Here is a 14,768-nt window from a genome sequence, read left to right on the forward strand (position 1 = left end):
TGAGTGTAGCCTAAGTGTACAGTGTTCATAAAGGCCACAGTGGTGTGCAGTACTGTCCGAGGCCTTCACATCCACTCACCGCTCACTCCCTGACTCACCCAGAGCAACCTCCAGTCCCGCAAGCTCCATTCACACCAAGTGCCCTATACGGATATACCATTTTTAATCTTTTACACTGCTTTTTACTGCACCTCTTCTATGTTTAGATACACAGATTCTTAATATTATGTTACAACTGTCTATAACATTCAGTACAGTGACATGCTATATAGGTTTACAGCCTACAAGCAATAGCTAGACCACATAACCTAGGTGTGTAGAAGGCTCTACCATCTAGGTTTGTGTAGGTACACTCTATGATGTCTGCAGAATGACAAAATAGCTCAAAGACACATTTCTCAGAATGTATCCCCATTGTTAAGTGACATATAATTATGATCTTCAATAATGACAACGTTTTTAAAAGTAGGGCACAGACATGGTTATCAGCTTCTTCACACATCTCTTTTTTTGACCCCAACATGAAACCACCACAGCTTGAGATATAAGCTCAACAGGACAAAGCTACACACTTCGTAGTCACTTACACCACTCTAACAACCAAAAGAATAAACCGAAACTCCAGCTAATTTACTCCCTGGAATAGCAATAGAGAAGGTAACCAAGAATAAATTCATCTAAATATTCCTTTTGTTAAGGTCTGTCCTTTGTTTCCACATGATCTGTAAGTGAAAACTCTACCAAAATGGATCATTCAAAAAAGCTTCTACTATTAACAAAGCCTAACACAATATAAATTTATGCTGTTGTTCATAGAGAACATTATCCAAATTTTCTACTGAGTAGCCAGGAGAAATTTAATGAAAATGAAACAATATGATGATTGACTACAAAAGTAATACCTTTTTTGGAGAAAAAAGTATATACTTACTTAGTCAGCTGCCCTTTATTCTTGTTGTTATCAACACCATGGTAAGTCACAGCTGCCAGTTCTCTGCTTCTGTAGTTCTCATAGTGGACATTATTAGTAACATCTTTCAAGTCCTAGATGTGTTCCGTCATAAATAAACAGCAAGAGTTTGCTTCTATTAATAGCTAGGGGGAAAAAAGCTAAACAAGCTTTAATATAAATTCAAAATTTTACCGAAACAAAAATTTCAGATTTAAAATGAACAAAAGACTATTGTTAAGGAAGGTGGTGGCATTCATCTGTTTTCATTTACAGTCAAAGTAGACCAATAAAAAAATAAGCTAATTTAGATTCCATAGAGATTTGCAGACCCATAAATCCCCCAAAGCAGTTACTGAACGATGACCTTTTATGAAAGAGTATTCATCTTTATATTATCTATTTATATACTAGACAAGAGACTGTAGATTAGCTACCACTGAAGCTCTTAAAATCTAAAAGAAACTGCCTTTTAGCAATATTACTAAGGTAATATATGAGTTTTTGTTAATACATAATAATACATTTCAGATCACATATCAAGCTGTTTTCATACTAAGGAATTTTAGAGTAAATTTCTGTTTCTTCAAACTGTCTAGGTGAATGTGCTATTTTGGTTAAACAAATTTTTGCTTACAGCATTTCTATCATATATAAAATCAATACACATGAGATAAATCTACAATACTTATGGGATGCCATCATTATTTAATAATCCAAGACACTGATTCTTTTAACGTTTTAACATACAAAATTATCAGTAGCTTTGCATATGTGTTTCTTTTAATGAGTTAAAAAGTTCATCATTAATGACAATGGATGTGTCTATGGATGTCCTTAGCTGTTCTATGGATGTCCTTTACCAATGTAGTGTTCTTGGATACACACGGTGTGGCAATACTCTATATTGTCAGTCCTCCCTCTTGTCATCATCTATTCTATCTCAAACTTCCTATATCTGCCATCACTAATCTTCACCACTTTACTAAAACTCCCTTCTGGGAGACAAACATAAGGGTGTATTGTTGACTGGGCATGATGGCTCATGCCGCCTGTAATCCAAGCAATTTGGGAAGCCAAGGCGGGCCAATTGCCTGAGCTCAGGAGTTCAAGACCAGCCTGGGCAACATGGTGGAACCTCATCTCTACTAACAATACAAAAATCACCTGGGTGTGGTCGTCGGTACCTGTAATCCCAGCTATTTGGGAAGCTGAGGCAGGAGAGTCGCTTGAACCCAGGAGGTGGAGGTTGCAATGAGCCAAGATTGCGCATTGCACTCCATTCTGGGTACGAGTGAGATTTCATCTAAAAAAAAAAAGTGTATTGTTGTACCGTTTTTATCATTCCTTACATCCAGAAAACCTTTACTGTTACTTCACAATCCAGTTTCTTGAATCTCCCCCTTTGTGAATAAAATGTGATATTCAATTACTCTGATTCATATCATACTGACATTTCCATGCAATTGTCTGATAGTTCACTCCCCTTAGTCCTAAGTCTGGGTTAATCTCATAAAAAATCTCATATCCCAGACTCTGTCCCTCGATAAATTCATGTTCTCTTATAGCCATAACTGTTACTTCTAAAGCTCTACCACACCACTTCAGGCAAGTCGGGCAGCTTCCTACTCCTGGCATATCTGGTGATTGACACTGAACAGTTCACGCTAATTTGTCAATCTCTCGTCCAAGAGTTCAACTGCTTTAGAAACCTTTTTCTGGGCCTTGACATGAAAAGCATTCTAACCATGACTATTTTCTCCTTGGTTGTCATTCATTTTTGGCACAAGTATATGTCACAGGTGACATTATACCTCTTCAACTATAAGCTCCCCTTTACAAGGAACATGCCATTACCTTTTGTGTCCCAATGCAGATAGAGATAATAGGAATTTTAACAAAATTGGTAACTCAAGATTGAAGCTCAGATATGATAAACACTTTTTGAAATAAATTATTGTTACCAGTTTCTCTAAGTGGAAAGTAATTAAGAACAAACACTAATACCAATACAAAAAAATGTTTATGTTTTTTTTTTTTTTTTTTTTTTTTGGATACAGGGTCTTGCTGTCACCCAGGCTGGATGGAGTGCAGTGGTATGATCTCAGCTCACTATAACCTCGGCCTCTCAGGCTCAAACCATCCTCCCACCTCAGCCTCCTGAGTAGCTGGGACTACAGGCATCCACCACTATGTCCGACTATTTTTTGTATTTTTTTTTTTTTTTTTTTTGAGACGGAGTCTTGCTCTGTCACCCAGGCTGGAGTGCAGTGGCCTGATCTCGGCTCCCTGCAAGCTCCGCCTCCTGGGTTCACGCCATTGTCCTGCCTCAGCCTCCCGAGTGGCTGGGATTACAGGCGCCCATCACCACGCTCAGCTAATTTTTTTGTATTTTTAGTAGAGACGGGCTTTCACCGTGTTAGCCAGGATGGTTTCAATCTCCTGACCTCGTGATCCGCCTGCCTCGGCCTCCCAAAGTGCTAGGATTACAGGCGTGAGCCACCACGCCCGGCCTATTTTTTGTATTTTTAGTAGAGATGCAGTTTCGCCATGTTGCTCAGGCCAGTCTTGAACTCCTGAGCTCAAGCAATTCTCCCACCTTGGACTCCCAAAGTGCTGGGATTACAGGTGTGAGCCACTGCGCCCGGCCTAATTTTAATTATTATATATTACATATCATCACTGCATCACTGAAAAATCATTAAAGGTTCTAAGAAGAATACATGAAATGTTTGCATGAATGTATAAAATAAAAGGTGAATTTACTAATTGTTAAACTATTTTTGTTAGTGTCATCTAACATTTTAGCTAACGAATGATTTTCCCTTTCACTAAAATCACTTTCACTTCTATATGACTCTGATTTTTTCAGGTTATAAAAGTCTTTATTTCCATTTAATTAAATATGCTTTATCCTTTTATTATTAAACCCACTCCTCCATTCTCAAAATAATTTAGTAATTAGCAATACAGTTTTCCCAGTTTCAGGAATTTGTCTCTTCCATTTCCCATTGCTGATACCATAACTCTTTCTGTTCTCCTTTTGTTTTCTTTCCCTATTTGATTTCTGAAACACTCATCTCCACACCCTAAAAATATCTGTATAGTTTTCCTCCTTTCCATTGTCTTCCTTGGTTTGCCTGGAGTAAGTCAGTTCTCTTAATTAGCAAACACTTCTTTGAACTTGCCTCTTTCTTAGAAGCAATCACTGTTCCTTTGACCTGCAAAATTTCAACTACTTGGGATTTACAGACATCTGCAATACTGGTATGGTATTTCCTTCCTTCAAATATTTATTAAATATTCACTAGATGCCTTTGTCATAAAGACATGAGCTAAATTAAATATACATCTTTTTAATAATATGTAACTTTAGAGTTTTCAGGCATAAAAGTCTTCCTGCTCTGCTGTATTAAATCTTCTTGCAGGCATGGTCAGTTTGCTCTGTAATGCTTATACTAGGGAGGCCCCTCACTAGCTGCCAGGCTGTGAACCTTCGAATATTTAGCCTCTGGCCTGGGTCGGTGTGGTGGCTCACACCTGTAATCCCAGCACTGTGGGAGGCCAAGGCAGGCAGCTCACTTGAGGTCACAAGTTTGAGACCAGCCTGGCCAACATGGTGGAACCCTGTCTCTACTAAAAATACAAAAATTAGCCAGGTGTGGTGGTGCATGCCTGTAATCCCAGCTACTCAGGAGGCTGAGGCATGAGAATTAATTGAACCCAGGAGGTGGAGGTTGCAGTTAGCCAAGATCACACCACTGTACTCCAGCTTGGGCAACACAACAAGAATCCATCTCAACAAAGCAGCCTCTGGCTCAGTAACTAGCTTTCCCCTCTATGATCTTTTAGGTATGTAGGCAATTTTTGATTGCATACTTTTAAAATACACAAGAAAAAGTTATAGAATACCACTGTGTCAAGCACTGGGCAAGTACCATAGAATATTTAAAAACAATAGGAATGCAATGGTAATTAGTATTTATTAAACATTCTCTACTTATATACTGTCAAAGCCGATTATATTATTAATAGGTATTCTTTTGAAGTCACACCTTAAGAATGGAAGAGGAAGGAAATAGTTCATAATAGAGCCTGAAGTGTTGTATTCTCAAAACCCAGAGGATGACCTTCTCGTGCATTTGCTCTCCCCCACTAAGTGAGGCCTGGCAACCCCAACTGTTCAATCAACCCTATCATGTAGTGCCTACCAAAAACACCTGCTCCTTTGAAAATAAAGATGAATTACATGCCAATTTCTTTGATTTCAAAATTCACTCTCATCTCTATTGTATTTCTTGAGATAGCAGTTTGACTCTCTTAAATTTTCCCCCTCACTTCTTACTTGGGAGAATGACCTTCTTGTTATTCCATGATTTCCAATTATTATCCATATTTATGTTAGTATCTTTCTTTACACAGCTAAAGAAATTCTTATGTTTTGGGAAAGTGGGTAGAGGTATGAAAATGAATAGGTATCAACTTAAGACAGACATCTATAACTGGATGTTAAAGAGAGTATGTGGTAAAGGCATAGAGAAGCAAGAGAGGTAAGTGGGAAATGGGGAGTGAGGTAGGGAAAGGAAGAAATGTATCTCAACATGAAAACACTGAGGATCATTTTGATGCCCTTTCTGTTCCTTACCTACTAACATCTCTAGTCCCATTACACTTTTTCTTCATGACTTCCTCTCTGCTGCTGCTTTTCTAATTCATTAGTAAGAGATCCTCTTTACCAGCCCTGGTCCTCTAATTAGGATGGCCTCAATGTCCTGCTCCCATAGGCTCTCCTTTTCTTTTTTCAGCAAGTGTGCAAGACACAATTTAGGGATTTTTTTCCTCACCTCGTAGGAAGACTGGTTTTGCTATGTTTGCTATGTTCTAGTACATAAAATGTGCCCTACTCACCAGCTACCAGGCTGTGTACCTTTTAACATTCAAATTCTAGCTTTTGACTCAAAAACTAGCCTTCCCTTACATAGTTTTCACAAGTTTTTCACATTAAGAAAGAAGAGCCTCTTCTATTTAACTTTCCATAGTTATTTCAGTATTAAACCTCAACACAAAGTATAATGATAAAATAAAGAGACTAATTTTCCTATGTATCCCTAGACACACAAATTATTTTGTAACTTTTGCTCATGACTTCAAAACCTTGGAGAAAGGATCATCTACAGGTAGTGCTTACTTCATTGCTAGACTGAAGATATAAACTTAAATTAGCTACATTTACAGAAGGCATAAAAGTAAATCTGTCCAACTCTTATTTAGTGAAAGAAAATCTTATGCTATTTCCATCATTGCTTGCATTTACCTTATCAACATATTTCTTAGAATTGTAAAACCACAATGTTCACCATTTTCAACTGTAAGAAAAAAACAGACCGCAAATATTGTATTTCCACTATGCCTAGTCTTTTCAAAAAATATTTCACAGAAACTTGGGAGGTAAAAACAAGGAGGGGAAATGCAAAACAGCTTAGATGAGTTTTTTCAAGATTTAACACTAACAGTACTCAATGTAAGGGCATGACAGAGAAGTGTACTGTATTATTGCCTTATTGTAGTTTAATCCTCAGAAAAAGATATGTAAACCTAATAAATGAGCTCTCTGGAAACAACTTTGAAATTTTGAAAAGGGAAATCGTGTATTTTCTCATTATTGGTAAAAAATATATTTATTCTATAATACATTTTAAAAAGTCAGTGGTGTAAGTGAAGGGAGAATCACTTTAGAAAAAATCTTAAGGTAACCAAAATGAAAAACAGAGCCAAGAACTTTAAGGTTCTTTACTTTTATTTTTAAAGAATCTATCACAAATAGGAGTATTACTTGGGAATAGAGGGGTAAACTACAAAAGAGAGATGCAAATCAATTTCTCCGGTGCCTATTTTTAAGGGGTATATAAGTTCTAAAGCCTCAGCTCAGCAACTGAAAGTTGCCTGGGCATGACAGAGAGAGCTGGGAACAAGGTACAGGGGTCATTGTTGGGAAAATTGCCAATAAGGACAGTAACTTGAAACAGTACCCTAAAAATTAAAGAACTGTTCAAAATAAACCAGGGGTAGTGGTGTGTGCCTATAGTGACATGATATGGGAGGAGCATGACGTGAGAGGATCACTTTGAGCTCAGGAGTTTAAGGCCAGTTGGGCAACATAGCAAGACTTTGTCTCTTAGAAAAAAACAACAAAGCTCAAAAATAATAGCAACAAACATAAAACAATCATGTCTACATTTTGGTTTCAGCTTACTATAATACAGAAGATTAAATATCAGATTAAACCAATACAATAAACCTATTGCCAAGAGGAAGGACTTCTGAGGTTTGGTGTTATAACTAAGATTTTATTGGTATTTAAAACTCCTTACTTAACCCTTAATAATTTAAGAGAGCAGGTTAAAAAACAAAAAAACTCCTTACAAAACTAGTAAAGAGGATCTCTTACTAATGAAATTTTTTTACTCTAAATATGTGATGTCAAAAAGGGCAACTTTTGCACTGAGGAAAGGAGACTGTAAATGTTTTAACTTGGCTTATACATTTCTAAAATAATTCTTGAGGGTCCATGACCCATCTGACATTCTGATAAAAGTGACTAGCCTTCTCTACAAAATGTCTGATTCCAGGAGGTTCACTAGATTCCCTGGGAGCAAACTTTACCTGGGGCCCCAGGTAAAGAACCCCTGAATTTTAGGTATGTTTTCAAATACGAAAACAAATAGACGTAATGATGAGGCAGGGATGCCAGCCAGGGTGGGGCAAGTTGAGTATCTCTTATTTGAAATGCTTGGGACAAGAAGTGTTTTGAATGTTTTTGGAATTCTGGAATATCTGTGTTATACTTACTGGTTGAGCATCCTTAATCCAAAAATCCAAAATTCAAAATGCTCCAGTGAGCATTTCCTTTGAGTGGCATGTCAGTGCTCAAAACGTTTTAGATTTTGCAGCAATTCACATTTTGAATTTTCTCTTTAAGAACGTTCAACCTAGGCCGGGCGAAGTGGCTCACGCCTGTAATCCCAGCACTTTGGGAGGCTGAGGCAGGCAGATCACAAGGTCAGAGGGTTCGAGACCAGCCTGGCCAATATGGTGAAAGCCTGTCTCTACTAAAAATACAAAAATTAGCCAGGCATGGTGGTGTGCACCTGTAGTCCCAGCTACTCGGGAGGCTGAGGCAGAATTGCTTGAACTCGGGAGGCGGAGGTTGCAGTGAACCGAGATCGTGCCACTGCACTCTAGCCTGGGCAACAGAGCAAGACTCCATCTTAAAAAAAAAAAAAAAAGAATGTTCAACCTATACTATAACTTTAGGACTTAACACATACTTGCCTGACTTAGTAGGATACAGGTTTGAAAAATATGAATGTACTTAAGAGGAAAATGAGACTACAAGAACCTGAAATCAGTATTATCCTTGAAATCTAGACTATATCAATACCGTATGCATATTATACTACTTACTATAAATACAAATTTTTAATTACTGTCTTGAGATCTTATAGAAAGTCATTCACTGAAGAAAACCTTACCTTCAGCAACACTCCAAGGATACTGCCTTCCTCTGACCCTTTTGCCATTAACTTCAATGATAGTATTACTACCCACCACAGCAAGAGGTCCTATAAAACAAAGTATTCTTATTCAAATACATCTCTGTAGTCCTCACAAATTCAAGAATAAAAAAAGTTACATTACTCAACAGATTGCCCCCCCAAAAATTACTTTTGATAGTTTCTACATTAGTTTTTATAGGCCATTTAACAAATATTTAGTAAATTGACATCACATGGTATTACCACCAAGGTAAACAATAAATAAAATTAAATTTTCTCTTTAAAGTTAAGAATATTCAAGCATATACTGGTCAAATTATTTCCAAAAATCACTACAGAAAGTTGTCCCATACTTAGGGGAAAAAAGGTAAAAAATATATTGGCATTTGGGGAAAAAAAGGGAGGCTAATGACTAGCCTGCCTACTTGATCATAAACCAACTTTAACAGTACCTAAAGCAGGGAATAGTATATTTGCTAAGCTCTAACTTTGGCCATTTTATACAACTGCAGAAATTCTTCACTGGTGAGGTATAAGCATTTCATTATTCCAAGGTATTTGCCTACATAAGGCCATTATTCAGTATACCATTTTTAGGGCCAAAGTACTTAGAAAACCATGATAAATTAAAATACAGAAAATTATGTTGATGTGAATTTTTGGTTGGTTTTTATTATTTTTAATTGAAACATAATTGTACATATTTGTGGGGTACAGTATGGTATTCTGATACCTGTATACAAATATGTAATGATCAAAATAGGGTAATTAGTACATTTATCAACTCACACTTACTTTTCTGTATTGGGAACATTCATAATCCTCTCTTCTAGCTATCTGAAAATAAGACTAAATTACTGCTAACTACAGCCAACCTACAGTGCTACAGAACGGTAGAGCTTATTCCTCCTATCTAGCTGTAATTTTGGTTGGCTTTTAAAAAGACAAAAGAAATACATTTTTGTCTGGCAGTTAAAACATAACAGAAAGAATTCTCTCCTTTCTCATCACTTGTTTTTTAAGAGGGAAAAAAATTACATAATATGAAAGCCAGTTAATTAAAAACAATTAGAAATAAGGATTGTGTTATTCACCTCAGTAGTTTATACAATTCCTTATTATATATACTAGCCAATCTTCAAAGTTAACTATAAAATTGGATTCAACATTAAATATCCCTAGGCATTTTGTAAGCCAACTATTTAAAACACTGATAATTTTTATCTTTCCTGTGGACATTGCAGTATGTTTCTAAGGCCTCGGATTACTTTAGTGTATGTACAGGGATGAACCTACCTTTATCTTTTTAACAAGTTTATTTTCTTCTTCATCATCTGTTTCTGAAAATTCATATATTTTAATTTTATGTTCTTGGATTTCTTTCATTATCTAAAATTGAAGAAGTAGTCAGCAAAAGAGCACCGTAGATAATTAGTACATTCATCTTATGTTTATTACATGCTTCTTAGATTCTTATATGGCTCCTTGTTTCCAGATCCTTTACTGTTTTTTAATGATGCAAAGTTGTAATCCAAAATCAAAGTACTATCATTGGTTAGTTATCATACCAAAAGAGTTCCAAAAAAGATGTAAAACTCCAGAAAGGGATTTCTCTGATTTCCACAATTATGACTTTAGGTCATTTCTTTACAATGACTGAGATTCTTCCTTATATATAAATCCCCAAGTATCTTACTTAGTTGGATAAATAGCGCTAAACTCACCTAAAATTTTTAGTAGAATCTGGCAAAAGTAAAGTAAAACTAAGTACAGCACTGCTCCCTGCACATTCACCAGAAAAATCCTTGCATGTACATGTGCATACACACAAACTGAGGAGCAACAGGCATAAGATTAGGGAAGGACACAGGGAGAAAACACACCCTAGAAATCAAGAATTAATAAGGAGAATGCAGAAAACTAAAGAAGACAACTTATTAATAACATCAGGAATGACCTAGTTCAAATTAATTTATCCTGTCCAAAATTACTCCAAATTCTAAACAGAATATAGACATCCAAATAATTTTCAACTACCTATCCTTCTTTGAGGCCATAACCAACCAATGGCTAATATACCTAAAACTAGCTTCCCTGCCTATACTTATATTTTGGTGCCATTTTCATGGCAAAGCTTCCCAGCAGCTATAAAAGGACCCTGAACAAATTGTGTTACATAGTTACTATATGAGATAGAAGTAAACAGAAGTAAAATTCTCACTGAAAAAAAATAGGACCACAAATCTTCTACAATTAGGGTATGTACCTACATATATATATTTTTAAAAAAAGAATAAACGAGGCAACAAATACATGATGAAGAGAAAAATGAATAATGGTAGCTAGCTCTAAAAGCAGTGGTTTTAGTCAGAGGTTGTATATTAAAATGACTTGAGTATAACCACCAGAATGTGACCAATTTAAAAGAGGTCACTTCATATTCATCTTTTTTACCTTTAAGTTATCAGTAAAAATCCAAATCGAAATACATAATAAAAGAAGAGAAATGTATTATATGATAGTATTTGAAACTTAGAAATAGCACATTACAAAATAAAAATGGGAATGGGTCAATGTAAAACAGAAAAATACTAGATACAGTAAAAACAATGTACTAAAACATTCTGAAAATTTGTATGAATTTAGCATAACTTCAAAGCAAATTTTAACAGGCTTTTTATAACGGGTTTCATGAATGAATTCTAAAATTCATATTGAAAAAGGTGAAAAACAAAATATTTTGTTACAACAGGACTATATGGATAATAGACATAATTACCATCTATTATTAAATATTATACAAAGTGCTGTGGTTTAAACAATATACTACTGGCCAAAAATAAAGACTACTGGAATAGAGAAAGGTTCCAGAATTGACCCTACATTTCATAAAATGTAATATATAATAAACCAAACACAATTACATTAGAAATATGTGTGACTGTGTAACTCAGTATTATTCAGACAACTAGACACGAGTCTAGAAAAACAGTTCAGTGGTCTTCTAGCTAGCTCAGACACACAGCATGAGACTCTTAATCTTAGGGTCATGGGTTTGAACAATAACTTAAACTATAAATATCCCATAAAGTACACTGAAAACAAAATGAGCATATAAGCAGCAAAAGAGAAAATAGAAAAAATATTGTGAAAATGAGAAAGAACTAAATACCTAGAATAAAAAGAACCCATATCAATAAATACGGGCAATACCAAGTACTACTGGTCAAAAAGACACAGGATTTGAACAGGTGTTTACAAAAAGGGGGGACAAAAACTTTGTTTTTAAAATGTTCAGCCTTTCTGGAAAAGATAAAGAAATGATTAGGTACCACTTCATTCCAAAAAAGTTTTCAAAATAAAAATAACAAACAATGCTGGCAAAGCCACAGTGAAACAGATGTACGCTTTATAAAAAGAATTTGTTTTATTGGGAAAGCACCATGACAAAATGGGAAGTGGGGAAGATAAAGACCCATAAAAACAAGCATAGCCTTTGAAAGAATAATTCTCTTCCTGGGAATTCCTTCTAAGAAAATAATTCTAAAGAGTATGGAGAGAAATCGTCTATGTGGGGGTGTTAAGAACACTTAAGGCTGGGTGCAGTGGCTGACGCCTGTAATCCCAGCACTTCGTAATCCCAGCCGAGGCGGGTGGTACACCAGGTCAGGCAGGTGGTTCACAAGGTCAGGAGATCGAAACCATTCTGGCTAACATGGTGAAACCCCGTCTCTACTAAAAATACAAAAAATTAGCCAGGCGTGCTGGCAGGCGCCTGTAACCCCAGCTACTCAGCAGGCTGAGGCAGGAGAATGGTGTAAACCCGGGAGGCAGAGCTTGCAGTGAGCCGAGATCATGCCACTGCACTCCAACCTGGGCAACAGAGTGAGATTCCGTCTCAAAAAAAAAAAGAACACTTAAAACAGCCATATTTAAAAACTGACAAAGGATGAGGATACTATGATAGTGGGTAAGAGCTTTGAGGGGGAAACTAGGGCAGAAGATTCAAGAGTTATTTTTAATACAGTATAAATGACAACACAGTAAAGCCGTAAGAGGAATGGATTGCAACACATTATACTAAAAATAGTAAAAACTGCAAATTGTGAGAATGGTATAAGAAATCTGAGTTAACACATCCTGCTCACCTGTTTTTCAAACTGTGGCATTCCTCTGGTGTGTGTCTGCTTTGGCAATAAGTGGGATGATACTCACTTTTTCATGCAAATGCTTTATAAACTCAAGATCCAATGGTTTAAGTCTGAAAAGCACAATATTTGATATGACTGAATTGATCAGTTTGGGAGAACAAGATTCTTCACATCCCCAATTAGATTTCAATTATCTTCAGTTAGTCAACTGACTCTCAAATCTTCATACACAGCGCATATCTCACTGTTAAGTTCCAGATTTGTGTTTACCCAGTGGATATGCTACCCAGGTGTTCCATGGGCTCCTTAAAATCAAAAGCTCATACGAACCTCATTTTCCCTCTTCTAAGCTTTCTATCTCAGTGAATGGCACTACAGTCTACCCAATTATGCAAGTGTGAAACCTAGGATTCCTCCCCTCCTCTAATCCTCTTCCCATATATATAGTATGTGTATAGATGTATGTATGTATGTATGTATATCTCCATTTCCATTACTTTAGGCCACCAAGACCTTTGGAATGAATAACTATAATACAAACCATCCATACTGAAGTCAGAGTGGTCTTTCTAAATCCAAATCTTATTGAGTTATGCCCTGACCAAAAATCTTATTAAAGACCAGATGCCTTAACTAGTATGGCCTATAAGGCTTGTGAAGACATAGATTCTCCAGCTGACCTCGTCTCTTAGCATTCCTGGCCTTTCCTTTGCCTCCTACTTCCAATGTGCCAGCTTTTGGAACTTCTTAAAATTCCTTGAAAGCACTGTACTTTGACATCTGGCCACAGGCTACCACCTTGGCTGGAACATCCTCCATTATCATCCTCCTTCTCCTTGGCCTGGCTAATTCCTATTCATCCTTCAGGACACTGGCTTATGGTCCAATTTCCACTGGGAATCCTTCTCTAACCTAAGACTAGGCATATTTCTTTTTTTTTTTTTTTTTTTTTTTGAGACGGAGTCTGGCTCTGTCACCCAGGCTGGAGTGCAGTGGCCGGATCTCAGCTCACTGCAAGCTCTGCCTTCCGGGTTTACGCCATTCTCCTGCCTCAGCTTCCCGAGTAGCTGGGACTACAGGTGCCCGCCATGTCGCCTGGCTAGTTTTTTGTATTTTTTTTTAGTAGAGACGGGGTTTCAACGTGTTAGCCAGGATGGTCTCGATCTCCTGACCTCGTGATCCGCCCATCTCGGCCTCCCAAAGTGCTGGCATTACAGGCTTGAGCCACCGTGCCTGGCCAGACTAGGCATATTTTTATATGGTCACATACTTAATGTGTTGTACAGTAACTGCCTGCCTGCATGCAGATGGTTCCTCACTATCTATGGTTCCACTTAACAATTTTTCAAATTTTTCATAGTGTGCAAGCAATATGCATTGAATAGAAACAATACAACCATTCTGTGTTTTACTTTCAGTATAGTATTCAATAAATTACTTGAGATATTCAAAACATTATTACAAAATAGGCTTTATGTTAGATGATTTTGCCCAACTGTAGGCTAAGCTATAATGTTTAGTAGGCAGGGTGTACCGAACATATCTTCAACTTACGATGGGTAAGCTGAGGAGCATCTCTATTTGTTTCTCCCATCTTCTCACTGAAATACCCTTTACAGTGAGGGCCTTATCTCATTCATCTGTATCCTCAGCACCTAGCATGGTACCTAACACTTAAGAAGGTGCCCAAATATTTGTTGACAAAAAAAGTAAGCTGCTGTGATTTTCCTCATGTCCTTTAGTAATTCTAAATGAGAACCAAAGTCCTCAAATCTAGAATATACTATGGACTAAAATTTAATGTTCACAAGAATAAATGAAGATACTAGAAATGTTTTGCAAAGGACTACCATTCCAAAGTGGTATTCCTTAACTTTTATAAAAACATGAGAAAAATGAAATAAAGGTCTCATTCTGTTATTGATTTTATTGGCTAATAATGATAATTGAATTGACTGACATTTTAAAACGAAGAAAGAGAACCATGTATGTTAACATTGGAGGGATTAGAGCCCTAAGACTAAAAAGATAGTCCAGTCCTTTTTACTAACAAAGATTACTATATATACTTCACTATGGTGGTAAGGCTGACAGGCAGAAAGACAGCGACAG

The 14,768-nt window shown here is 36.6% G+C and overlaps 1 pseudogene; it reads right to left on the bottom strand.

The window, feature by feature from the left end:
- LOC139362919 (transmembrane protein 250-like) overlaps window positions 1–14,768 on the bottom strand; it is a 42,614-nt pseudogene that overhangs the window by 9,944 nt on the left and 17,902 nt on the right.

The sequence above is a fragment of the Macaca nemestrina genome, chromosome 4 (genome assembly GCF_043159975.1).
Source record: "Macaca nemestrina isolate mMacNem1 chromosome 4, mMacNem.hap1, whole genome shotgun sequence".
NCBI lineage: Eukaryota > Metazoa > Chordata > Mammalia > Primates > Cercopithecidae > Macaca > Macaca nemestrina.